The 26,516-nt window shown below is 57.0% G+C and overlaps 1 long non-coding RNA gene across 1 annotated transcript in view; it reads left to right on the top strand.

The window, feature by feature from the left end:
- LOC108177425 (uncharacterized) overlaps positions 1–6,701 on the top strand; it is a 66,378-nt gene extending 59,677 nt beyond the window's left edge. Inside the window, exon 4 of the long non-coding RNA XR_011378520.1 lies at positions 6,376–6,701. This is a non-coding gene — a long non-coding RNA (uncharacterized lncRNA). The remainder of the gene's footprint in view (positions 1–6,375) is intronic.
- The last annotated feature ends 19,815 nt before the right edge of the window (positions 6,702–26,516 follow it).

Raw genomic sequence — 26,516 nt, 5'->3', positions numbered from 1 at the left:
GGCAGGAGGGAGGTGTGGAGGAACCAGCATGATTAATGTGGGGAAAGGGGTCTGTGACTTGTGCTTTCCCAAAGACTCGGAGACAATAGGGCCTACAGTGGGCCCTGGAGGCACCCCGCACTCCCACCACACACAGCTCAAGAGGGAGGCATCGTGGTTATGTCTGGGAGAATTTGGTTACCCTAAGAATGGGAATGAATGGGTGAGAAGAATGGCAGGATTGGCTTGGCCGGAAGGAAGGGAATTAGAATGTACCGACACCAAGAGGGTGCCAAGCAGCTACACGGCATCTTGACACGGCTGCTCACACTTTGTGCCACTCACACCCACACCTGGCACCTGCCACGCTGGCAACAACTACTGCTTCTTAGCAAAGAACGCCTATGCAGACTTCCCACCCCACCCTGTGTCACAGCTGCGTGTGCCCGCCGGGCCATTTACTGTTTTCCAGGCTCCACACCCAGTGCTTCACTTCTACTGCACCACCACACTGGCAGGCAATAACTGCCCATTTCACTGACAAGGGCACTGAGGCCCTCAGAGGTCTAGTGACTTGTCCAGGGCCGCTCAGTGGTGCAAGTCCTGGCCACAGGGAAAGCAGGTGCTCTCTGCACCCTCCAGGGAGGAATTCTACTTAGGAGGAGGAAGAACAGCAGGGAGATCCTGACTGGCAGCTTGCTCTCCAGGACTCCCTCCTGGAGAGGTAGTGGGGAGGCGGTCTCTGCTGTACACCTGTGGGAACCGTGGACTTGCACCCCAGCTCTCTGCCAGGAACTTGAACGCCGGGTGTTAGGTACTTGGGTACTTCTTTCCAATTGGAGCACTTGTGGCTCTGAAGGAGAGAGGGGCCTGGAGAGACGGGCCATGGGGAGGGGCGCCCCTCTGGGCAGGATGGGTGTGCCATATACTGGAGGGGGGCGGGGTGTGGGTCTGGCAGGGCTGCCAGACCTGCTGCCTTGGGTGTTTGCTAGGCTGGGGTCTGAGCTTGACTGCAATCACAGGGACTCAAGGCAGCTTCACCGGACTCTGTCCAACCTCCTGCACAGACCTGCACACACACACACACACACACACACACACACACTGTCAGGGGGCCCTCCTGCCCACGGAAGCTCACTCCTGGAAACCCAGACCACACGCCTAGCTGGGATGTCCCTAGGGAGAGTGACAGGGATGGTGAGGGTCACCCCAACCCCAGGTGCTGTGCACATGCTGTCTCTGCACCCCACCCCAAACAGCAGAGGCGGGAAGGATGGGGCTCAGAAAAGCCAAGAGATTGCCCAAGGCCACACAGCTGCTGCCGGGCAGAGCTGGCTGGGAGCTCAAACATCGCCCCCAGCACCCAGTAGCTCAGGAAGCCCCCTGACAAGTGAGCGTATCCACATGGGTGTTCTGTTTTCCAAAGACTTGCATTTGTATTTATTTGAAAGGCAGGGAGACAGACTGAGGTCTTCCATCCCCTGGCTCACTCCCCAAAAGCCCCCGGGGCCGGGCCGAGCTGAAGCCAGGAACTTCATATGGGTCTGCATTAGCAGGAAGCTGTATGGGAATCGGAACGAGGACTCGAACCCAGGCACTCTGGGATGGGATGCAGGTGTCCGGAGTGGCACTGTAATCACTGCACCAAATGCCCCGCCCCTACATAGGACGGCTCATACACTCAGCAGGGCCCCTTTCCCCAAACTCCGCCTGTGGAGAGCCCTTCGGGCACCAGCCTCAGTTTCCCTCGGCTCTGGGGCCCACACACCAGAGCAAGCCCTTCCTGCTTGGAGGAGACCCATAGCACTGGCCAGGCCTGGCCCTGCCCCCCAGCAGCCCGGCGCGCGCGCGCGCACACACGCCGCCCCCAGGGAGCGCAGGCCTTGCTGCAGGGCAGCGAGTGAAGCCGGCTGTAACAGAGAAACCTCGGGCTCCTCTTTAGAAGTCCCCGGAGGAGGCAGATCTGAGGAAAGGCTGCGGGGAAGGCGCCTGCAGCAATGTCAGCTGGAGAACAGGCCGGCTGACAGGATGCTGAGCGGGGATTAAGGTCGGGATCAGGGAAGCCGGGGAAATGAAGGCGAGCGCCCTGCTCCCCTCGCCGCCGCTGCCACCGCCGCCGCCGCCGCGTTTGTCTGCTTGTTTGTTCGGGCTCTGGGAAAGTGCGCGGGAGGGACGCGGGCGGGGGCGGGGCGGGGACGGAGAGAGGACGGCGGAGAAGAGGGGAGGGCCGCGCAGCAGGGAGGAGTCGGGCTCGCCGGGGCCTCAGGACCCGGCACTGGCACGGTGGGGGTGGGGGCGGGGGCTCACCCGGGGACCCTGCTGCTGTCTCTGACCCTAGGCAGCCAGCCTGCTCTCTTGGTCCCCTTTCCAGAGACCTGAGTGTGAGTGGCAGGAGCAGTGGCGACAGCATGGACCTGGGACTCCAAGGGGCTCCCAGGCCAACGCCACTGCAGAGGTGATAAAGAAGACACACCCATGTCCCCTCTGCCTCCAGACGCAAGGCAAACCCCCCACCTGCCTCATGCCTGAAGTGTGGTCAGAGCCAGCCAAGTGAGCCACTGGTTTCCAGGCCCGCCTGAGCAGCAACATTTGAATGAATCTTCAGACCCTTGCTTTGGCACCCGTGTGCTGGTGAGGAGCCTGGTGTCTGGTTTCAGGTCACCTCTGCTGTGCTGTGTGACCTTGAGCAAGTTGCCTGACCTTTCTGTGCCTCACTGGGATCCAATCACAGGGAACACACTCCACGGCCAGGAGTAGATCAGCCACAGGAGGGTGGCTTTGGTTATTATGGGGGCAGAGGGAAGGAAGTATGGTGTGTGACTTTAAGTTAACTGTCTGAAACCTTACTGGAGAAAAGGAGCGTGGGCATCGGATTTTGGAGGCCAAGACTGGGCAGTGGTGGAAGAGTGCAGTGGGTGTGGGGTGGAGGCTCTTTGCCAGGTGATTGATTCAGGGGTGTCGGCCAGGAGCTTGTTCCGTGGCGCAGTGGGTGAGGCTGCTGCCTGCAGCACTGGCATCCCAGTGGGCGCCAGTCTGAGTCCCCACTGCTCCATTTCCAATCCAGCTCACTGCTAATGCACCTTGGAAAGCAATAGAAGCAAGTGCTTGGGCCCCTGCACCCCCAAGGGAGCTCTGGATGAGGCCCCTGGCTCCTGGCCCTACCCCAGCTGTTGTGGCCATCTGGGGAGTGAACCAGTGGATGGAAGACCTCTCTCTCTCTCTCTCTCTAACTCTTTCAAATAAATAAATACATCTTTCAAACAAAGGGATGTGTCTGCCAGAGGCAGCAAGGAGCCCCACTCCCAGCCAATCTCTCTCCAAAGTTCCTGCTCTAGCTAGTTCTAACTAGGGGTAACCTGACTGTTCTCTCCCAGCCCTCCCAAGGGCAGGACAAGAGTGCAGAGACCTTGAAAAGACGCTATTTCTTACTGCGGCACTGCAGAATGGGGCTTCAGAAATCTTGTTGATTCAGAGAGACTATGGTGGCACCTGGCGTCTCTCAACCTGTTGAGGGAAGAAGCAGGTGCAGAGAGTACAGACCTGGAGGCAGATGGTCCCTGGGCGGGGTTAGGACTCTGCTACCCACCAGACATGTGACTTGTAGTGAGTCAATTAGTCTCTCTGGGCCTCAGTTTCTTGGTCTGTGAAATGGGATAATAATACCCACATCAGAGTAGTAATGACATTCGTTGCTCAGTGAATATCTGCTGTTGATCTTGCACTTGGCCAAGAGTTAGTGGGACCCAGTGGCTTAACAAAGGAGCCCCTTTCCTGGCCCCTGCGGAGCCGGTGGTCCCCAGGCAAGAGGCTGAAGGTGGGAGTGCTGCCTTCCGGGTTCACCCATGAACACAGGAGGGAAATTGCAGCCTTGTGCAGCAGGGCCTGCTCTCCTGGTCCCCCTGCAGCCCTACCCCGCCTCTGGATGGGAGTGGGGCCCCGGGTTCTGACAGAGCAAAGGGCCCCGCGAGTGCTGTCTGGGGAAAGCCCTGGGCATGGGCTCCGTCTCCGAGCAAGTGTTGGGGAGCAGCTCGCCGGGAAGTTCATGCCTAGGGGTTGATTTCTTGAAAAGCTAATTTTAAAAACACCTTTCCTTTTCTCTGTTATTAAAAATTATGTCTGCTTATGGTGGAAATGTGTAAAATAGAGGGAAAAAAAGGAACTAAAGATCCACTGTAATCCCACCACACAGCAGTGACCCTGGCCAGACTGCTCTGTCTCCTGGTTCTCTTTCTTTCTCAAAGATTTATTGATTTATTTGAAAGGTGGAAAGCAGGGGTGGGGGGAGAGGCAGAGAGAGAAAGAAAGAGAGGTATCTTCTGTTTGCTGGTTCACTCCCCAAGTGGCCACGATGACGAGGACTGGGCCAGGCAAAGCTAGGTGCCTGGAACTCCATCCTGCTCTTCCACATGGGAGCAGAGGCCCAAACACTTGGGCCATCTTCAGCTGCTTTCCCAGGTGCAGTAGCAGGGAGCTGGATCAGAAGTGGAGCAGCTGGGACTTGAACAGGCGCTCATGTAGGATATTGGTGTCACAGGTGGTGGCTTAACCCACTATGCCATAACGCCGGTCCCTCTCCTGGTTTTCATACCATACACACACACACACACACACATATACACACACACAAGCTTGTGCACATGCATATCCACACACTCACATATGCACACACATTTACATGCTCATATGTGTAATTTTTAATCACAGCAAAACATACTTAATGCACACATGTGAGGGTACTTAAAAAAGTTTGCAGAATAACGGAAGTGAATCTGTTATTTTGATGCCCAAAAACCTTAAAATTCATGCATAGCTTTTTCATAATACACATTTTCCATGAACTTTTTGAAGGCTTTTATATCTTAAAAATTGAGTAACACAGGGCGGCACCATGGCTCACTTGGTTAATCCTCTGCCTGCAGCGCCGGCATCCCATATGGGTGCCGGGTTCTAGTCCCAGTTGCTCCCCTTCCAGTCCAGCTCTCTGCTGTGGTCTGGGAAGGCAGTGGAGGATGGCCCAGTGCTTGGGTCCCTGCACCCGCATGGGAGACCAGGAGGAAGCACCTGGCTCCTGGCTTCGGATCAGCACAGCTCGCCGGCCGCAGCAGCCATTTGGGGGGTGAACCAACAGAAGGAAGACCTTTCTCTCCCTCTGTCTCTCTCTCTCACTGTCTATAACTCTACCTGTCAAATAAAAAAAAAATGGAGTAACAGGGTCAAGGAATTATGAATACATCACTGTTTTGTAAACTGACTTTTTTCATTTTACGAAATATGGAGAGCGCCCCCAATATTATTAAATATTCTTCTCCAATATAATTTAAAATGACCGTAAGCCATCTTTTGGGTATAAGGCGTATGATTTTATCAGTCTCCAGTTGTTCATTATCCAGACTGTTTCTAGATTCTTGCTACTGTAAGCAACACCGCGATGAACATCCTCACGGCGGAATCTTCGGGGGCAGCTCCCTTGCGATTGTTTCTGTGCCGGTCCGCAACAGCCTGGATGTGAGCCTCTCCAGGCAAGCTCCAGGTCTGATCTGCCTTCGCGACTCCCAAGCCTCGCTTGGCTCCCTGTCCGCTGGAGGCATCCAGTAGTTGTGGGAGTGAGTTGCATTTCCGGAGCCTGTGCTCTGGGCTGGGGAGCCTGGACAGTAAGCTGAAACGGCGGGAGCCCACCTTCCCCTGGTGCCCCTGTGCTAGGCTTGCCAAACTCTCTTAGGAAGAAACTTTCCCAAGCCCAGAGGCTTGTAAACTACCCTCCTTCCAGGCAAACCAAACCTAGCCTCCTCTGCCGGCCCCTCCCCGGCAGCCCCCACCCCCCACTTCTGACTTTCTCGGCTTTTGTTGTGTCTTCAAGCTGAAGGCCCCGAAGACAAAGCCCTTTCATCTGCTCCTTCCTGGGAGAGCAGGCTGTGCAGCGCCCAGCTCCCTCTGCTCGGCTCCTGGGAGGTGTCCACCTGGGGCACCCCTCAGCCCTGTGCGCCCTGTGCGTCTTCCTCCTGGGGGCTCTAGGCGGGTGCTGGACGTCTGGGAATGGAGACCTGTGGGATCATGGATCTTGGTGTTGAGATCAACCTCCAATTTTTCAATAGATCTTTGAGAGGCAGGGGCCGGAGCGGGCCGGGGTGGGGGCAGTGCAGACAGAAAGCAAAATGAGAGACAAAACTTACTAACATAATTTCCCCCCCTCAAGCATCCACGCCCCAGCCTCCTGGCATTTTCTCTCTCTTATTTTTAATCTCTTTTCCTCCCCTCGCTCTCCCTCTTCCCTCCTTTCTCTCCTCGGCGCCTCTTTCTCTGTCTCGCAGCTCTGACCCACACTCTCCCACCCTCCTGTCCTCATCTCCCCTCCTCTCCCCTGCTTTTTTAAGTTTTTTTTTTCTTTTAACTTTCAAGGTCATTCCGGACTCCTGATGCCGCCAGTCCCTCGATGAGACGTGAGCGCCATTGGCGTCCGTGGCCTCTGTTTCCGTGGCAACCCAGTAACCATTAATTTTCAATTAAAGGAGACAAAAAGCTCGATGACAGCTCCAGGTCTGCTGAAGATGTCAAGAATCTGTATTAATATACAGCAAGAGAGCATAATTGTGTGTCCATCTTCCAGAGTAGCGAAAAATGGAGGGATAATTACCAGCTCGAAAGCCACTCTGTAATTTAGTTCTTACTGTCACCACAGCCCTACACATTAGCATAAATTAAAAGCAGAGTTTATTGTTATCAAAGTGCATTGATATCGCCAGACCCGCTTTCTTCCTTTTAACTGTTTGTTGTGGGTGAGTGACTCCCCAGCTCTCTCGCCACGGCCTCCCCCCGACACATCCCGGGTAGCAAGAGAAGAAGCGTGGGTGCTGGACCTGGGTGTCTTAGTCATTCCTGCCATCCTTGGGGGCTCGGGGACTCAGGGCAGATGGGGACAAGGCTCAGGTGTTACTGCTGTGTTGGGGTCTGGACATGGTGGGGGGGCTTGGCTATTAATCCACCTTTTACATGTGGGTGTTTTGCTTTGTCTAAGAGCCCTCCAGCTCTTTTCCCGCTCTGGTCCCCTGTCAGCGGCTGGACAGGTGAGGGACACTCTAAGGCCACAGGAGGAATGAGAAATATCCCGGGGAGGGGGTCTCCTGGCCCTGGGCCATGTGGTATCAGGGGAAACTTTAGAGGTGTTCCCGACTGTGTGGCCCAGTTCCTACTCAGCTCCTTGGGACCCCAGCCCCCTAAGTGGTCCCCGTGGATCCATGCCCCTCAGGACTTGGGTCCTGCCCCAGCCACCGCTCTGCCTCCTCGCCTCGGAGTATCTCCGTGCCAGTGCGCCTGTGACAGCCACAGAAATCATGAGTTTCTGTGCACGGGGGCTGCGGGGCTTTCTTGTATTCTATCCAGAGAGAGCTGTCCTTCAGAGGGGAGTTTAGTGTAATTACCCTTAAGGGAGCGATCCTTACACAGTCAGTCACAACACTGACCTCCTGGCTGAGATTTGACAGCAAAATTACAGGCTGTGTACTCAACAGAAGGGGCATCCTCCTTTTTTGGGGGGCGGGGGGGGGGTGGGAAGGAAGGGGGAGGAGGGAAGGGAGATGCTGAGGCTTTGAAAGGAAAAGTGCTGGCTTGCAGCTGCCAGGCGGGTGGCTCTCCTTGGCAAACATCGAGGAGGCAGGGAGAAGGTGCCCAGAGAGCCCTGCCCTCCAGCTGGTTGGTGCAGAGGGGACCGGGGCAGGAACCCCAGTCCCATAAATCTCTGAGCCATGGTCTGTGATCTGAGCTAAAGTCAGTCTGAGGGTTGGCGGGGTTTGGGCACTACCAGAAACTATCTGATAAACGACCCAGGCGGCTTCTCCCCAAACACACCTGCCCCTCCGTCCTTCCCAGCATGCCTGGAACTCCCACCTTCTTGTCTCTCTGAGTTAGCACATCCAGGACCCTGAGAACCTGGACCTGGGTTACCCAGCAGGGCCAGCACGCTGCTCGGTGACTGTTCACCTCTCAGGCATGCTGGCCTGAACCCTAACGAGACCCCGGCCAGATAAGAGTTGGTGTGACGTATTGGAGAAAATCTAGAAGGAGCGCAGAGCTTGACAAGGAGTGGCTGTACACCCCAAGATCTCAGAGCTGGAAGGGGGCTCAGAAACCAGAGGGTTCATGCGGGAGACCTGGAAGAAGCACCTGGCTCCTGGCTTCAGATTGGCATAGCCCTGGCCATTGTGGCCATTTGGGGAGTAAACCAGTGGATGGAAGACCTCTCTCTCTCTCTCTCTCTCTCTCTCTCTCTTTTGCTCCCTCTGCCTCTTTGTAACTCTGCTTTTCAAATAAATAAAAATAAATTTTAAAAAAGGAAGAAAACACCAGGTTAATCTGTTAAAAAAAAAAAAAATAAAAAGGAAGGGAGGAAGGAAGAACACAAACCAGAGGACTCAGAGGCTCAGACTCCTGCAGGCTGCCCCACCTCCAACCAGTGCTCGCTCGGCCATTCCCAGCAGTGGGAGCTTTCCACTCCGAAGAGGCTCATTCAGCGACTGATTCTCACGGACCCCTGGAAAGTCCCTCCCAAGCGCGAGTGAAAAATCCATTTCTCTGACATTCTGACCTTGCCTTTGGAGCTTCACAAACAAATGTAGATTTCCTCCAGCGGTCGGCCCCCCGCAGCTACCTGAAGACCACATGCTGCACTGCCCGACTTCTTCTCCAGTTCCTGGACCCAGGACCCCATCACCACCAAGTTCACACTCCCCTGCAAGAGCCAAGAAGGAGCCGGAAAGGATGGAGGAGGACCCAACACACAGCCCGGCACTGACTCAGCATCTACGAATGCCCAGCATACCCCGTCACCTTCCCAGCCATCCATGACGGGGAGGATGTATCATTCCCACTATACTACAGAGGATAGGCCCTTAGCCAGGGGCAGAGTGGGACAGGAGTCCAGGCTGCTGCTCCAGGCCGAGGACTTAGCCCTTGGAGACCCCTGGAGCCCCGGGCACCATCAGGTTTTGTTGTTGTTGTTGTTGTTGTTGTTTTGACAGGCAGAGTGGACAGTGAGAGAGAGAGAGAGACAGAGAGAAAGGTCTTCCTGGCTGGCGCCGCGGCTCACTAGGCTAATCCTCTGCCTAGCGGCGCCGGCACACCGGGTTCTAGTCCCGGTTGGGGTGCCGGATTCTGTCCCGGTTGCCCCTCTTCCAGGCCTGCTCTCTGCTGTGGCCCGGGAGTGCAGTGGAGGATGGCCCAGGTGCTTGGGCCCTGCACCCCATGGGAGACCAGGAAAAGCACCTGGCTCCTGGCTCCTGCCATCGGATCAGCGTGGTGCGCCGGCCGCAGCGCGCCGGCTGCAGCGGCCATTGGAGGGTGAACCAACGGCAAAGGAAGACCTTTCTCTCTGTCTCTCTCTCTCTCACTGTCCACTCTGCCTGTCAGAAAAAAAAAAAAAAAAAAGAAAAGAAAGGTCTTCCTTTTGCTGTTGGTTCACCCTCCAATGGCCGCCGTGGCCAGCGCGCTGCAGCCGGCACATCGCGCTGATCTGAAGCCAGGAGCCAGGTGCTTTTCCTGGTCTCCCATGGGGTGCAGGGCCCACGCACTTGGGCCATCCTCCACTGCACGAGCTGGCCATAGCAGAGAGCTGGCCTGGAAGAGGGGCAACCGGGACAGAATCCGGCACCCCAACCGGGACTAGAACCCGGTGTGCCAGCGCCGCAAGGCGGAGGATTAGCCTAGTGAGCTGTAGCACCGGCCTACCATCAGGTTTTGGCACAAGCTCCGCCGTCAGTATCCTGTCTCCCCACCTCTGCGATGCTCTTCCCCCACGACCCTTCTCTGTTTTCTGCTCAGAAGGAAGAGGAAATTCCAGGGGAAACCCTAGCTGAGGTCCTGCTCGCCCCCACCCCCTCCCGGCTCCGGAAGGCTGCTGCCCACCCCAGTCCTCAGCAGCTGCTGGAGGGTGACAGTGATTAGCCACCTAGCACAGGACCATGCTCCAGGCTGATGCCATCTATAGCTCCCTCCCCATCCCCACCCCCACCCCCACCACTTTATAACATATTTGAAAGACAGATATGGAGATCTTCCATATGCTGGTTCACTCCCCAAATGTTTACAATATCCAAACCAAAGCCAGGAGCCAGAACTCGGTCCGGGTCACCCATGTGGTTGTCAGGGACCAAGTATTGGAGCCATCACCTGCTGCCTCTCAGGGGGCGCACTGGCAGGAAGCTGGTCTGGGATGCGGGTGTCCCAAGAGGCATTGTAAGGGCTGTGCCAAGCACCCACCCCTCCCAACTGGTATTTGCTCCCGACTGACTTCTACCTGTGCCCCCTCCCGTCCGATGTCTGCATCTCCCTCCAGGCCTTCTTGGGGCCTTCAAGCCCACCCACCCTTCCCCACTTCCTTGCACCCTGCCCTTTCTTCCCAGAGCTCCTCTCACCTCTCACACAGCCTAGCTTCACTTCCACGAGTGCTCACTGCCTGTCTGTTTTGCTTCAAGTTCCAAGAGGACAGAGAGCGGATTTTGTTTATGTCGTATCCCAAGTGCCTGGCACAGTGGCCGGCATAGCGTGGATGCTCAGTGCGCATTGGTCAGGTGAAAGGAAGAAAAGCAGGCATGCTGTTTTCCCAACAAAGAGGAGCTGGGGCTCTAGTGCTGGGTTAGGTGGCTTGTCCAAGGCCACAGAGCTGGCAGATTCAAGTCCTTCGGTTTGTTGGGCTGCTGAGAACAAGGCAAGCACTGGACCTGGGCCTGTTCTGAACGCTGAGCATAGATGTGTGTGTGTGTGTGTGTGTGTGTGTGTGTGTTGGGGTGGGGGCTGGTGTCCTGGGGGACTTCTGCTTGCATCCCAGCCAGCAGGTGAGGAGGACTCCTGGCCTTCCTGGAGCTCCTTGCAGTCCCCTTTCTGTCCCCATTCCCCGGAGGGGCCTGCAGGTGCAGTCCGGCTCGCCTCCCTCTGCAGAGGACTCAGGTCCCTGCCTGGGCTGTAGTCCACACCCAGCAGTCCGGGGTGCCCCTGGGAGGCCCCCACCCCTGGCCGCTGAGTGGCTCCTCTCCCTGTAGATGTGAATCCGGGCCCCAGAGTGGCCACACAGAACACACATCTTAAACAAACACTTCTCCTTGCTGTTTATCTCCCCGGCCTTTAAACAAACTCTTTCAAAGGTTTCTGCTGATAGGAGAGATTTACCGAAAACCATTCCCGGCTTAAAAGCCCCGCATTGCTGGTGCAGCAGTGGGGGCAGCGGGGGCCTCAGGCCTGGGGTTTCTCTGTCTCCTGGCCACATGTTTATGCTCCAGGCCTTGAGAGAGGAGCAACACAGACAGATCTTTATGGAAAAAAGAAAAAGCAGGAAAGGGGAGGGGTGGAGGCCAAGGGAGCTTTGGTTCTTGTCACCGAGGCCTTGGCAGCGCCCACCAGGCTGCAGCCTGTGGGGGTTGGGGCTCCCTTGACCTTTGGACAGAAGGCTCTTGGGCAGGCGAGCCTCTGCTTGGGCTCCCACCTGGACAGAGGGCGGAGTGGGCCTCTCCCAGCTGGACGGGGCAGGGCGACGGCCACACGGCAGCACCTGTGTGTCTGTGCCTACCCACGGCGTGGTGTGTGCCAGGGCCCGGAGGGACAGAGACCAGTAATTGCTAACGTTTGCTGCGGCACCTTCTGTGGGCCTCGCACTGCTCTCAATCACAGCCACGAATCGGCTCACTTAACACAACAGCCCCAGAAGTAGATTCTATAATTATCTTAGTTCTGCATATGGGGAAACCAAGGCACAGAGAGATTCCTGGGCCGCACCGCAGGGGTCTTGGTTTAATTGGGATGCAGTTTGGGCATCAGATTCTAAAACACAACCTGCGTGGGGATTTCCTGCTTTAGAGACTGGCTTCCAAGGATACCTTACCTCATCAATTTTAAGTTGCCCCTATCAGCCCAGTGTACAAGAACGGTGCACGGTACCATCTCGCATTCAACGAGATATAGTATTAGAGAGCTCACGGCCGCAGCTGTGGGGCCTGGGTCACTGCTTTGCATACATTATCGTGTTTAAACTGCCTCCCAAAGCTTCAAGCCAACATTGGGAGCATCTTTGATAGAAAACGCAGGCACAGGGGCTGGCGCTGTGGCCTAGCAGGTAGAGCTACTTACGCCACAACAGCATCCCACACGGGCGCTGGTTCGTGTCCCAGCTGTTCCACTTCCGACCCAACTCCCTGCTGATGACCCAAGCTACCCACATGGGAGACCTGGAAGAAGCTCCTGCCTCCTGACTTCAGCCCGGCCCAGCCCTGGCCATTGTGGCCATTTGGGGAGTGAATTAACTGATGGAAGATCTGTCTCTCTCAAACTCTGAACTTAAAATAAACAAATATTTTAAAAAAATAGCCCAACTTAAAAAAAAAAAAGAAAAACTTACTCCTGACACCTGCAGGTGCTTTACTCTTTCCAAAGTCTTCCCTTGTTTTCGTCCATTGAGGAAGACACTGAAATCCAGAAAAGTGAAGTTACACACCTGACTCAGCCTGCGAACACCGGGAGGGAGGCCCGGGGGGAGGTTGTTTGCTTTAAACCTGGCCGGGCTTCTGCAGATGGCAGCTGCTCCGAAGAGGAACACAGGACCAGCGGAGCGGGCTTGGCAGGGCCCCGAGTGGGCGGGGCCGCTCTCGGTCTTGGGGACTGACAGCTGGAGCCCAGGCCTGCCCGAGGCCCTCGTGGGGCAGCCGGCGTGGCAAAGACCTCGGCTTCCATCCCTGCTTTGTTTGTTTGTGAAGTTACTGCGGTGGCAGGTGGGGAAGGCCAGGTAGGAATTTCCACTCCTTGGGGGTGGGGGGGCCTCGCCCGGGCCGGAAGCCACGCCCTTGCCGCGTGTTTACCTTCAGCGGGCCACACCTTTTCGAGTAGGCCCTGGCCGGCACCCCCTCCCCCGCCCCCCTGCTCCAGGCCAAATACCTTTGCCTTTTCCCTGAAAGCACCTTTCAGCACCTGGGCCCAGAGCCGGGGCTAGAGAGTGTGCGGAGGGAGGTGGGGGGTGGGCGTGGTGCACACGGGACTGGAGTGCCGGCCCCCACCACCTTTCTTTGTGAATTATCCTTCCTCTATACAGCGACTCGCACTTCCCCAAACTTCTCAGCCCTTTCTCTGAGACACCTCATCCACACCGAGGTAAACCCCAGTGATGGCAGCTTTGAAGTGCTCCCCTCGCGGGAAAAGCGCATTTCCGCAGCGGCCGCTGGGTTTGTCCGTTTGTTCTTGGGTTTATCAACACTTTCCTTTGGTCTTCACTTGGCCCCTCAGTCCCCACCCCGACTCCAGAGCCTTGGCTGGGGGGTCTCCAAGCTGTTTGGGGGGGGTGCTATCTGAGCTGTGGGCTTCGGTGGCGCCCCCACTGTACCCTCTGAGGGCGCAGGTGCACCGGCAGCAGCTCAGCTCTCTTTCTGGCACTTTCAATGGAAGGGAAGAGAGTTGATCTCCATGAAGGCTCTTGGGGGACTGTGCCCTAAGGGAGAGATGTGCTGACTGTGGGTTTCGGGGCAGACCACCATCTGTTCTAGTGGGGTGGTGAGCCTGGGCAGGAGCCAACCAGGACACCAGAGCTTGAGGGGGAGGGGATTTTCCAAAGGCCATCAGGGCACTGGGTGTTTCCCTTTTCCTGTCCTCAGAAGGGAAGGGGTTGACTATGTGTGACCAGGAGAAGACCTTCAGCCCAGAGCTAGAAGGAACCCAAAGAATCCTCTAGTCCATTTTTTTCTTTTTAAAGATTTATTTGAAAGGCAGTCACACACACAAACAGTTCTTCCATCTATTGGTTCACTCCCAAAATGGTCGCAATGGCTGGGGCTGGGCCACACCAAAGCCAGGACCCTGGACTGGGTCTCCCATGTGGGTGGCCCAAATGTTAGGCCATCTTCTGCTGCCCTCCTAGGCACATTAGCAGGGAGCTGGATCAGAAGCGGAGTGGCTGGAACTCAAACAAGCACTCACAGGTGGTGGCTTAACCTACAGGCTGGCTCCTTTCCTTTCTTAATTTTCACTAAAGTCCCAAATGAAAACCTGCTAAGACTTGTAGCTGCAGTAGAAGGTGAGGGGCTGGCTCCTGCCTCCTCTGCTCTCCCTCGTGCCCCGTGAAATGGTTCAAAGCTTCCCTGTAAGGCCCCAAAGCTCGGAAGGACACAGGTAGTGGTGGACCTTGGAGTCCTCCATCCTCCCATGATCCGCTTTGGACTCTGAACAGACCTGCAAAATCCTAGCCCCTGTTCATGCTCAGCTCAGAAGGCTCCTCCTCCTCCATGGAGCACTCCCTGGTTCTCCCACTCACTAGCGCACCCTCTCGAATGATGAATCCCTCTTGAGTTTCTTGATGGTCTCTTCTCTGCTGGACTGTTGGGCTCCCTAAGGTTAGGGATCCTTTGTTTGAGTCTCAGCTACACAACCCACAAGTTGGGGTGCAGTCACACTGAGGCTGTGGACTTGCTTTCTGTTTGCCCCTGGACTGGGGGTCTGCCTACAGGACAGCCCTCGTCTCGCCAGCTCAGTCAGGAGGGTGCTGTTTGCTTGGACAGTTCCTTAGAGACCTGAAGTGGGGCAGGGGAGGTGACACAGAGGCTTCAGATCCTGGGGAGAGAGGCTCTGTCTGCCCCCACCTGGCCCCTTGGACAGAGCAGGAGTGGGTAGGGGAAGGGAGGCCCCGCCTCCCACTTCCCACCATCACTGATTTCCCTCTTCCCTGGCATTTTAAGAGCTTAGACTCAAACCCTTCAAGGGCTTTTGAAACAATTAGATTTGCAAGTGCCCAGTGCTCTAATTGCTTAAAAGCCACTCCAGGCTCCAACTGACCCACAGTAAGGCCTGGGGGGTGGGCAGGGGAGAGGGGAGACCCCAGACACTCTGTCGCCCTGTCTCCCAAGCCTTTCTTGGGAGGCAAGGCTTGGGTGAGAGGTGAGGCCTAAAGAGGCAGGTGGGCATGCCCCCCCACCCTATCTCCCGAGCTTCCTGCCCCTCCCCCAGCCAGCGCCCCTGGGAGAAGCCCTCACCTCTGACCCTTCTCCCGCACACTCACATCTTCAGGGGTGGTTGGGGGCTGTGTTTGCACATCTCTGGTCCCAGTCAGAAAGTTTATAGAAAGACCCAGAAACATCAGGAAAAGAAGCCTTGGGAGGGAGGTCTGACCCTTCTGGGACCTTCCAGAACTGGGGCATGAGTTTTTTTTTTTTTTTCTTTTTTTTTTCCAGGCAGAGTTAGACAGTGAGAAAGAGACAGAGAGAAAGGTCTTCCTTCCATTGGTTCACCCCCCAAATGGCCGCTATGGCCGGCAGGCACGCTGTGCCGATCCGAAGCCAGGAGCCAGATGTTTCCTTCTGGTCTCCCATGCGGGTGCAGGGACTCAAGCACTTGGGCCATCCTCCACTGCCCTCCCGGGCCACAGCAGAGAGCTGGACTGGAAGAGGGGCAACCGGGACAGAATCCAGTGCTCCAACCGGGACTAGAACCCAGTGTGCCGGTGCCACAAGGTGGAGGATTAGCCAAGTGAGCTGCGGCGCTGGCTCAGGGCATGAGGTTTTACAGCCTCTCAGGGCCGTGTCTGTGCCTTCCTGGTTCCTCTGCCCCACATCCCAGTTTCTGAATCCGATGCCTCTCTCTGGCCTGTGGCCTTGCCCTGGCGGCGTGGCAGGAGTCGAGGCCTCCCCGGAGCCTTTGAGCCCCTCCTCACCATCTGCCCTGGGTCCCCCTAGCTCCAGGCCACCTCTAGGACCTTTTGTGCGCCCTGCTCTTGGCCTCAGCCCTTTACCATCTGAATGAGGGCATCTCTTCCTGTGCCCCACAACAGGCCAAGCCATGGGGACCCAGGGGTGCATCAGCCATGGGCCCTGTTCCCAGGAGATGCTTTCTAGCAGGAGCTTAGAAACACAGATAGATGGTTCCTGTGCCAACTTCTTGTTGAGCACCTACTATGTGCCAGACCTTGTTCTTGGTCCTAGGGACAATAAGGCTGACAAAACAGATAAAGTTCTCACCTTTGTGGAACATAGATGGTGGAAGGAAAAAGAGGCAGAAACACACAGGCCAAGAGAAATTGAATCTGCAGGTGCATGAGGGAAAACAAAGTGGGGGTAAAGAGGAGGCCCTTGGAGGGGACATTGGAGCAGAGACCCAGGTAAATGGAGGCAGCAGCTTATGCAAAGGTCCTGGGGCAGGGGTGCTGTGTGTTCAAGGAGGAGCATGGAGGCGAGTGTGACTGGAGAGTGAGTGACTGAGGGGTGAAGAAGGTATGAATCAGGGCACGGGGACCAGATTGAGAAGGGCGCTACGGTTCCAGCAAGGTCTTTGCTGTCTGGAGTGAGCTGAGAGCCCCTGGGGAGAGCCACAGAGCAGGGGCCACATGAGCAAACACGGTTTTCAAGGCTTGCTGGGGCTGCTCATGGAGGATGGCCTGGGGGAAGGGGGCGAGAGCGAAAGCTGAAAGACCAGTTAGGAGGCTACTGTAACAGTCCAGGCGGTAGTTGGGGTGCTGGGAAGTGGTCAGATTATAGCACAGTGCAGACACTCTGTTATGACAGCACAAGCAAGGGACCCTGTGGACCTAGAGGCGGCGTGGGCTGTTCACAGGAAAGAATTGGCTGAGGTTGGTCCCTGGAGCCTAATCTCAGTGCAGAAAGGAGAAGAGAGAACAGGGAGGAGAGGCAGTGCCTGCTGCCGCCTGTGCTTCCCACGGAGCCCGGGGAGCCGTGTCCTTGGGTCAGGGCATCACCCAGAGGCTGCAAGCCGGGGTGACACCAGGGCCAGGATTCAAGTGCAGTGGGCAGCAGGGAGCCCCTGCCGGGTGGGCAGCCTGGCTTCCCCAGGACCTTATTTGTGCTGGGGAAAAGATCCTCCTGGCTTCTGGCAGTGGAGAAGGGAGGGGAGGGGGCAGGCCTGGGGCCTGGGAGAGCAGTTAGGAAGCTGTCATGGTGACCTGGTGACAGATGAGAGTGGCCTGGCCCGGAGCAGCTGTGATGGGGCTTGGAGAAGTGTTTAGAAAGGAACGCGGCCAGGATGTGCACTCACTGGCTGATTGGATGAAGGGGATCAGAGAAGGCAGGGATCCAGGGCCCTCCACGTCAGCCCCCATGGTCCTCAGACAGAGGCGCCCACCCCCTGGCCCTCCTCCTAGGGCGAGGAGTGTGTAGAGCCCTTCCGGAGCCTCCTCCTAGGCGCTGCTCCAGGCAGTGGGGGCCCCAGAACGCCCCACCCAAAGGCCTGGAGCCCACCACCACGGCCTGTGCGGGCTGCTGCCCCAGCTCCTTCCTCCAGGGCCTGGGCCAGGTGGTGGCTGTAAGCTGAGGGTGCCACACGTGGGCAGACCAGCGTGTCCCCATGCACTCCCGGAGCCAGTCACAGTTCAAGATGAAGTTGGGAGTGGGAAGAGAGGGGAGGCAGGCCCGGGGGCAGGGGCCAGGGGAACACAGAGGCCACTTCTCCCTGCACTGCCCTGTGCGAAACCCCGAGGAGCCTGAGAACTCGAAATTCAAACCTGAGGAGGTCTGTGTGTCAGCAGAGAAGGATAGGGCATATTTTATTGAACAGTTTGTTAACTTGATTTATAACGTTTAAATATTTAGACATATGGAATGCGGGCCTCCATTTGTCCTTTCGCCTGGTCCAAGAGGGGTGAACGGAAAACTCCCAGGGGCCAGGAGTGTGTCTCACTTACCCGGCTCGCCCTGCCCCTGCTCCACCGACTCTGGGGCCCTGGGCCCTGGTAATTTCCATTGAACTGGAGAGAGGCGCAGATCCCAGCCCCATGGTGAGAGATGGGGCTTGGTGGGACCCCAGTGGGGAAAGGTTGCACTGACTGCAGAGGCCTTTGGGTGGCGTGGCTAGGGGCTGGGGCGGAAGCTGACCACCTGTGCTTAAAGGCCAGCTCTGCTCCGGAAGCACTGGCTGCCTCCTTGTAGCCGGGATGATGCCAGTGAACCCACCTCATGGTTTCCTGGGAGAAGATGCAGTGTCTGTGGCGAGGGGAGCTCTGGAAAACCTTTGCTCTCATGGTCACACGGAACGGCCTCTTCCAGGGAATTCACATCATGCTAACGGGCAGCTCCTGGCAGGCCAGGGGAGGAGGCGGAGAAGTTGGCTTTGGTGCCAGACGTTTCTCCTGGCACTCGCAGAGCTGTCTGTAGGGGACACTCAGGCCTCAGGCCTTGGGTGACTCCCTCTGTTCTCTCTCTTCAATCCCCAGTCCATGCTCTCTCAGGGGCCTGCCCAAGCACTCACCTGCTGATTCAAGGACCCTATTCCCAGGGAGATGTCGGTCGCTGAGAACGAGCTAGCCTTGTGCTGAGTGCCCTGGTACTGGTTCTCAATCCTCTTACTGATCCCTGGGCCCTGTCTGGGATGCTCCTGGAGGAGACTGGAGCAGAGAGAGGTGAGGTGACTTGCCCAGGATTCCTCAGCAATAAGTTACAAAGTGAGGACTAGAACCCAAGGATGTGTGGCTGCAGCCTCACCCTCTTTACTGTGGTGACTCTTGCTGTAGGCAGAGTGGCTGCGACGCACCTACTTAGTAGTGAAGAGCCCAGCCTTTCTGTCCCAAAGGAGGCACTTTGGGGGGAGGGGAGGCAGTGAGGTTGTAAGTGCTGTAGCAGGCTGATGGTGGGCTGGTGTTCTCTTTGTTGGGGAAAAGAAAGTTCTATTGGTTTCCTCAGAATGTAACTGAGGGCCATCCAGGCAATCCAACCAACCAACTAACCAATCAGCCAACCAACTAACCAATCAGCTAACCAACCAACCAGCTAACTAACCAACCAACCAACTAACCAACCAACCAACTAACCAACCAACCAACCAACCTACCATCTCTTTTCCAGGACATGGTGGTGGGCAGGTCCTGGAAGGCAAGGGACTTTGTGCGTTGGAAATTCTGGGGCAGCCAGCTGTGTTTTGCAGGCAGGGACCCAATGGAAGGGATTCTCTAGGGACCCTGCCTCAGCCCCCACAGCCTGTCCCTGCTGGGCTCCTGGGAAAGCTCCTCACCCTGAGGATCAAGAGCAGTGAAATGGCCGGCGCCGCGGCTCACTAGGCTAATCCTCCGCCTAGCGGCGCCGGCACACCGGGTTCTAGTCCCGGTTGGGGCGCCGGATTCTGTCCCGGTTGCCCCTCTTCCAGGCCAGCTCTCTGCTGTGGCCAGGGAGTGCAGTGGAGGATGGCCCAGGTGCTTGGGCCCTGCACCCCATGGGAGACCAGGAAAAGCACCTGGCTCCTGGCTCCTGCCATTGGATCAGCGCGGTGCGCCGGCCTCGGTGGCCATTGGAGGGTGAACCAACGGCAAAAAGGAGGACCTTTCTCTCTGTCTCTCTCTCTCACTGTCCACTCTGCCTGTCAAAAAAGGAAAAAAAAAAAAAAAACACACACACACACAAAAAAAAAGAGCAGTGAAATGACACTGACTCATCACGTGCTTCCTCAGTAGAGGCAGAGACAGAGCTGTTTCTTTCTGGTCCCTGCTCCCTGGAGCCTGCAGTTCCGTAGGAAGGCAGACGTGTGCCCCAGGGAAAATCATGGAGAATCGGCATCAAGGAGGCTGCCTTTAGCCCGTGATGGGACTCACAGCACATCCTCTGCCCTCTCTGAGCTCGATTTCTCATCCATAAAATGGGAGAGTTAGGATTGATCTCAACACAGAACTCTGCAAAAAGGCGGCTGCCCTGGTTGTGGGAGGGGAGAGCCAACCTACTATGGCTTCTTCCTTTTCTTTTCAAGTGGTGCCGAGGGGCAGCTGTCAGCGTCTTTCCCTGTAAGGCTTGAACCCCATGCAACAAGCTCAAAAACCCTCCTAGAGAAAGTAAACATGGATTCTTTTTTATTTGCCATTTGTTGGATTCTTTAAAAAATTATTTACTTATTTTATTTGAAAGGAGACAGAGGGGGAGAGAGAGAGATCTTCCATCAGCTGGTTTTCTTCCCAAATACCTGCACCAGCCAGGACTGGCCCAGGTGGAAGCCAGGAGTCTGGGTCTCCCACATGGGTGGGAGGAACCCAAGTTCCTTGAGCCACCTTCTGCTACCTCCCAAGCTGTGTGTTAGCAGGGAGATGGGTTGGAAGAGGAGCCAGGACTTGATGGCTGGACGGACTTTGATGAGCAGAGGGGTGGTGAGGGCACACCAGGCAGGATGCACTGGTGGGAAAAGCTGCTGAGACTGGGAAGGGCTGGCACAGGGCTGGCCCCCAGGGGTCCTGGAGGAAGAAGGGCTGGGAAGAACCCTAGAAGAGGGTCCTCAAGGTGGGGAAGCTGTTTCTGCTGTGGGGGGCGGGTAGAAGCAGCATGCAGGAGACGATGGCGGGGCCCAGCTCTCGGGCTGTGTCAAGGGCGAAGTCAGCGAAGTATCTGAGCCCCTCAAGCCCCAGGGTCTGGGACACAGGAAGGCTACATAGGCATCTCTCAAGTGAGGTCAGACAAGAGTGCACCCTGAGCTTGCCGGAGTCGGCATCCTTTCTGGCCCTTGGTCCCGCAGTGGTTGTTAGATTCTGCCAGCTTCTATGTTCAGCGGTCATGATGCAATATGTGTGTGTGTGTGTGTGTGTGTGTGTGTGTGTAGGAGGGTGTTGCTGCAGGTGCCTCTCTCTCTCTCTCTCTCACACACACACACACACACACACACAAACACGTGCACGCACTCCTCCCCACCCCCACCCTCCAGAGCCCCTGGGCTCCAAGCCCACACCTTGCTCTGCCTTCCCTCTCCCCTCTCCTGGAGCCCCTGGCCCTCCCACCCACCATAAATCTGTAACTCTGGAGTACGTGTGTGTGTGTTGGGGGGAGCTGTGGTGGAAAAGCTGCAAACCCAACCACCCCAGCAAATGAAAGCAGCGATAAATCTCTGTCTATCAGGTTTGTTGGGAGCACAAACATTGCCAAACAAGGGCCCAGATGGCCCGCAGCCCTCCTCCCCATGGCCTGCGAGAGCTCTAAATGGAAAGGCTGCCTTCATGCATCTACTTACTGCGGGGAGTAGGGGAGGGCTGTGATGGAGGCATGCCTGGCCAGGAAACGGGGGGCAGGCCAGGTGGGGACCTTCTGCCCACCCCCTCCATGTGGACAAGACTCTGCTGGCCACACCCCAGCCTAACCTCTGCAGTCCCTGCTCCTGGTGCACCCTCTCAGACACAGGGCGCTTGGTGGGGGCAGGGGGGCAGGCAGGTTCGAGGCTGTCCCTTGGTTGATATTCAGGCCCCACAGCTGGACCCCAACTTTCCCCAAGACACAGGTTCACTGTTGCTCTCAGAGTTCTGCACCCCCCGCCTAACACTTTCCCTCCTTTCCATCCTCTAGTTGATCCTGCCTTGTATGTCAAGGCCAAGCCAAATCCCACCTCCACCAGGAAGTCTCCCCACCTCTCTCTGGGATGCATTCCTCCAACACCAGGAACCAAGAGCCCAGTGTGGTCATCAGGGGATGACCGCCTGACAGGTGGACAGGTCTGGGTGCCCAGCCAACCTTTACCATTGAGCCAAAGAACCTGAGGAGGTTAATGTCTCTGCCTCAGTTGCTTACTCTGTAGAATGGTCTAATTATGGTGAACACCTCCCAGCATGTACATATAGCATGGACAGAATGTGTCCAGCAAAGTGAGACGCACAGTCTAAGAGCCTGATAGGCGGCCGGCGCCACGGCTCACTAGGCTAATCCTCCGCCTTGCGGCGCCAGAACACCGGGTTCTAGTCCCGGTCGGGGCGCCGGATTCTGTCCCGATTGCCCCTCTCCCAGGCCAGCTCTCTGCTGTGGCCAGGGAGTGCAGTGGAGGATGGCCCAAGTCCTTGGGTCCTGCACCCGCATGGGAGACCAGGATAAGTACCTGGCTCCTGCCATGGGATCAGCGCGGTGTGCTGTCCGCGGCGGCCATTGGAGGGTGAACCAACAGCAAAGGAAGACCTTTCTCTCTGTCTCTCTCTCTCACTGTCCACTCTGCCTGTCAAAAAAAAAAAAAAAAAAAAAAAGAGCCTGATAGGCATTAGCGTTTATAACCAGCACCACCCAGCAGGGCACCCACTCTTCACACAGGTGTGTGTATGTGTCCTTGTTTGGGTTCCCCTGAAAAGAGACCCTGAGACAAGCACTGGAGCACGGGTAGTTTGTGGGGCAGGCGATCCCTGGAAGCTGCAGGAGGGAACAGGGAAGGCAGATGGGGGAGGGAAGGGGAGAGGCCAGTGAGGGTTCATGAGCAAGTTGCACGGTGGGCAGTGGGGCTCGCCGGGGAGCGGGGAGAACACACTGAAGAATTGTCCCAGGGAAGCAGGCCAGCCCCGGCCAAGCTTGTCCCTGATTCCTAAGTTAAGGGTTGCCCCTGGGGTGAAATCCCTGGAACTTCCTAGCTTCCCTGTGGGCTGAATAAGGCTGCAGGAAGAAGCAGAAGAGCTACCTGGGATGGACCCCCCATCACCACTGCAGGTCGACTGAGACGCAGACCCGGGGGCACGGGGTGAGGTGTCAGCAGTACCCTCTGCTGAATTCACACACACGCGCGCTCACATGCCCTGTCTGCCAGCCCCAGCATGGCATTTTGTTCACAGAAGACACACGGTAATTATTTGTGGACCAAAAGGAGGTTCGGAGGAGGGGAGAAGGCATTTACGGGACAGTGGGTTAAGCTGCTGCTCACAACACCAGCCTCCCGTATCAGAATGCTGCTTCAAATCTTAGCTGCTCTGCTTCCAATCCAACTGCCTGCTGTGTGCCTGGGAAGGCAGCGGAAGATGGCCCAATTGCTTGGGTCCCTGCACCCACATGGGAGACCCGGAGGGAATTCCTGGCTCCTGGCTTTGGCCTGGCCCAGGGCTCTGGCTATTGTGGCCATCTGGGGAGTAAAGCAGCAGATGGAAGATCTCTCTCTCTTTGTGCCTGTCTTCTCCCTCCCCACCTCCCCTGCCACCTCACCTTGTGCTACCAAACAATTTTTTAAAAAAGGTCTTGGCTAAAAGCTGGCAAAAGCTGGACTGTCCCTTCTGCTCATTTTTCTGAGTGACACAGAGAGAGATTTATCTGTTGTTTCACTCCCCAGATGGCGGCGACTGCCAGGACTGGGCCAGGCCAAAGCCAGGAGCCAGGAGCTTCCTCTTGGTCTTCCACGTGGGTGGCAGGGACTCAGATACCTGGGCCACCTTTCTGCTGCTTTCCCAGGTGCATTAGCAGGGACCTGGATTGGAAACAGAGCAGCCAGGACTCTTAATTTGATGAGCCACAAGGCCTGCCCCGGTGCTGGGTTCTGGGTTTGTTGTATGATGTTAAGACAGATGACCACTCCGAGCCTATCTTCTGCTGTAGAATCAGGACGCTTCTGCCTTCTCTGCTCATGCCACCCGTCGTACTGCTGCAGTGGGTTGGGATGGCTGCTGGGGGGAGCTCAGAACAGGTCAGCGGCGGCCTTCATGGTGGTGGTGGTGATGATGATGTCAGGGCTGGGGTCAAGTTCCTCCATCCAACTGAGCTGAGCACAGGTGCCCCGTGCAATATTATTCACACACAGTTTGTGGTCAAAACACAGAAGGGTGTCCGCCTGGCCACACTGGGCGGCTCCTCTGCCTCTTCCTACTCTGTGACAACCTTGAAGGGAAAGAGAAAGGGAGAGAAGGCCAAGGGGCTCAGGCTTGCTGGCCCCTCAGTGAGCAAGAGTCCAAATGTCCTTGCTTACCAGGGATGCTCTGTGGTTCCTTGTTTCTGGGTCAGAAGTGGGCTTTGAGGGCGGGCATTTGGCATGGTGGCTAAGACACTGCCTGGGACACTTGCCTCTGACATTGACGTGGCTGACTTGAGTCCCCGCTCTTCTGCTTCAGATCCAGCTTCCTGCTAACACACACTCTGGGAAGCAGCAGATGGTGGCTCAATTACTTGGGTCCCCGCCATCCCCATGTGAGACCTGGATGAAGCTCCTGGCTCCTGGCTTTGGCCTGGCTCAGCCCTGGCTGATGCGGCTATTTGGGGAGTGAAGCAGCGAATGGAAAATCTCTGTGTGTGCGTCTCTCTGCCTTCCTAAATAAACAAATAACTTTAAAGTGAGTTCTGCCTATGACTAGAGCGAGCATAGTAATCATTTAATAGAGAAATTCTTGACTTTAAGAGTCTTGGAACCCCTGAGGGGCCCATGACACACTTTAGGAGTCCCCAAACCCTTGAAAAATAGGTGCAAGCATTAGCATGCGCCTATGTGTGTGTGTGAACTGCTCTTCCAGAAAATTCTCAAAGGAGTCTGTGCTCCAAGAAAAACAGATTTGCTCTAGAGGAAGATACTGAAGTCCAGGGAGGCGACATTGCCTGTGGGGTCACACAGCAGGCGATGGGCAGAACCCAAGGCCCTAACCCTGAATGGCAGTACAGGTCACTTAGGCCAGACAGGTGGGCAGCCCAGGAAGCTGGACCAGGATCCCACAACACACTGTGTGTCTCTCCTTATCCTGGGGAAACATCTTCAAGGTACCAGTTTCAATTCCCTGGGGGTGGGGGTGAACTGGAAGAAGAAACACAAAAACAGAACAAATGTAGCAAGAAAAGCAAATCTGCTACTGAGCAAGGCTGGAGCAGGGGGCCTACCCTGAGACAAGCTAGGGGCCCGGATGGGCCGGTTTCCACAGGTGGAGAAGGAAATGGTGATGAGGCTCACATCTCTACCCTGTGGTGAGGATTAAAGAAGACCAGGTGGGTGAGAGTGGCTTATAAATAGGAAAGCTGGGGTGGGGGGCATTGTGGCACAGCAGGCTAAGCTGTCGCTTGTAACGCCCACATCCCATACAGGACAGCCTGGTTCAAGTCCTGGCTGGCTACTCTGCTTCCCACCCAGCACCCAGCTTCCTGCCAAGCATCTTGGGGGGGTGGCAGATAATACCCCAGTCCTTGGGTCCCTGCCATCCAGGTGGGAGACCCAGCTGGAATTCTGGGCTGCTGGATTCAGCCTGGCTGTTGTGGGATTTGGGGAGCGAACCAGCAACTGGAAGATTCTCTCTCTCTCTCTCAGCCACTTTGTTTTTCGAGTGGGATGAAAATAAACACAGGCTGTTTTAGAAAAGGAAAGTTACCCACACATGCGAGTGATGATCGCTCCAACAGAAGCCTGCTCAGTACTCGCTCCTAGACCGAGAGGAAACTCCACCTCCCGGACGCCCGTTATGCGGTTGAGGGCAGCTCTGCCATTGCAATCCAGCCTGATGATGCTGAAGCAGGAACCTGGGCTTTGGCGTCAAAAGGGAGTGTGCACCTGTGGGCAGGAGCGGAGCCATGGGGACCCAGGAGGACTTGAGTTCCTGGGAATGAAAACCTGTGGGAGTGCCACAGGCACACAGGCACTGCTGGCTGCGTCCTTCTTGTTCCGGAACTTCCTGTGGAGTATTTGCTACTTTGCATCCTGGCTCCTCCACAGCCCTGTCTTTGTCAGCTCCCAGGCACAGGGACTTGCTTGCGCTTCCCAGGCCTGGCACACCGGGTGGCAAAGGCATGGTCAGAGAAGGGGTGGGAAGATGGGAGGGAATCTGCTCCTGCATCTGGACCAGCCCCGAGGGGGACCTGGAGCTATGCCAGGAGCTCTGTCAAGGGGTCAGAGGAGTCTGCCTCTGGGGCTGGCCCTGCCTCTGCACTGCTGAGCTGCCTGGGGCAAGTGGCTGACCTGCTCTGGCCCTCTGGGCTCCCGCCAGAGCACCGCAGCCACGAGACTTCCCGGCTCAGCGGAGGCTGGCCTCCGCTGAGCTCTGGCCAGCTGGGGAGTGTGGGATTTCGGGATAATTCAGCCACTTAACCAACGAAGAGGAAGAAGAAGTGTGAGAGGATAAAGGCGGGGTGGGGAGGCAATCCTGGAAGAAAAGTCAACAGGCGGCTGCGGCGCTGGGCGGCTGCGGCGGGCGGGCGGGAGGGGGTGCAGCTGGGCCCAGGCCCCGAGCGGCGGCCCGCGGCCCGGGAGCGTGTCTCGCCGCTGCCCGTGCGCCCGAGTCTCCGCCTGCCCCTCCCTCGTGCGCCTCGCCAGTTCCTGCCGCCACTGACTTTCTGACTTCTTAACTTGTCAGCAAATCCCAGAGTTAAAAATGCACACGCACCCCGGCCAGCCGCCAGCAGGGCCGTCTGGCCGCGGCTCCAGATGTGGGGCCACCGCGCGGGCCGCCCGCCCCGCCGCGCAGACTAAACAATCGGCCTTGGCCGTGAGCGCAGCGCAATTCCAGATGCCGCGTCCCTCGCGCCGCGCGCTAATTGGGCCGCGGGCGCGAGGCTCAGTCAGCGCCGGCAAGGCCCCTGCCCGCGGCGGCCTTGGCCCGGCGCCCGCCCGCTGGGCTCCCCGGGGCGGGGGCGGGGTGGGGGAGACAGGAGGCGGTGGGGGAGGGGGCAGAGAGCTCGGAGGCCGCGCGGCGCACGGAGAGGGGCCGTCGGGAAGGGCCGGAGACGTGCCCCCAGAGGGTCGGGGACAGCCAGAGGCACTGAGCTGCCCTCCGATTTAGGAGTCAGAGGCCACGCAGAGAGGGAGGGACTCACAGCGAGCGGGGCCGAGAGGGAAACAGAGGCACAGCTGACGCACGCCGAGGACAGTCCTGAGAGGCATCAAGGCCGCTAAAGAAGTTCAGGAGCGTGGCC

The sequence above is a fragment of the Oryctolagus cuniculus genome, chromosome 8 (genome assembly GCF_964237555.1).
Source record: "Oryctolagus cuniculus chromosome 8, mOryCun1.1, whole genome shotgun sequence".
Lineage (NCBI taxonomy): Eukaryota > Metazoa > Chordata > Mammalia > Lagomorpha > Leporidae > Oryctolagus > Oryctolagus cuniculus.
The sequence above is the reverse complement of the archived record's forward strand: the minus strand, read 5'-3'. Positions and strand labels throughout refer to the sequence as shown.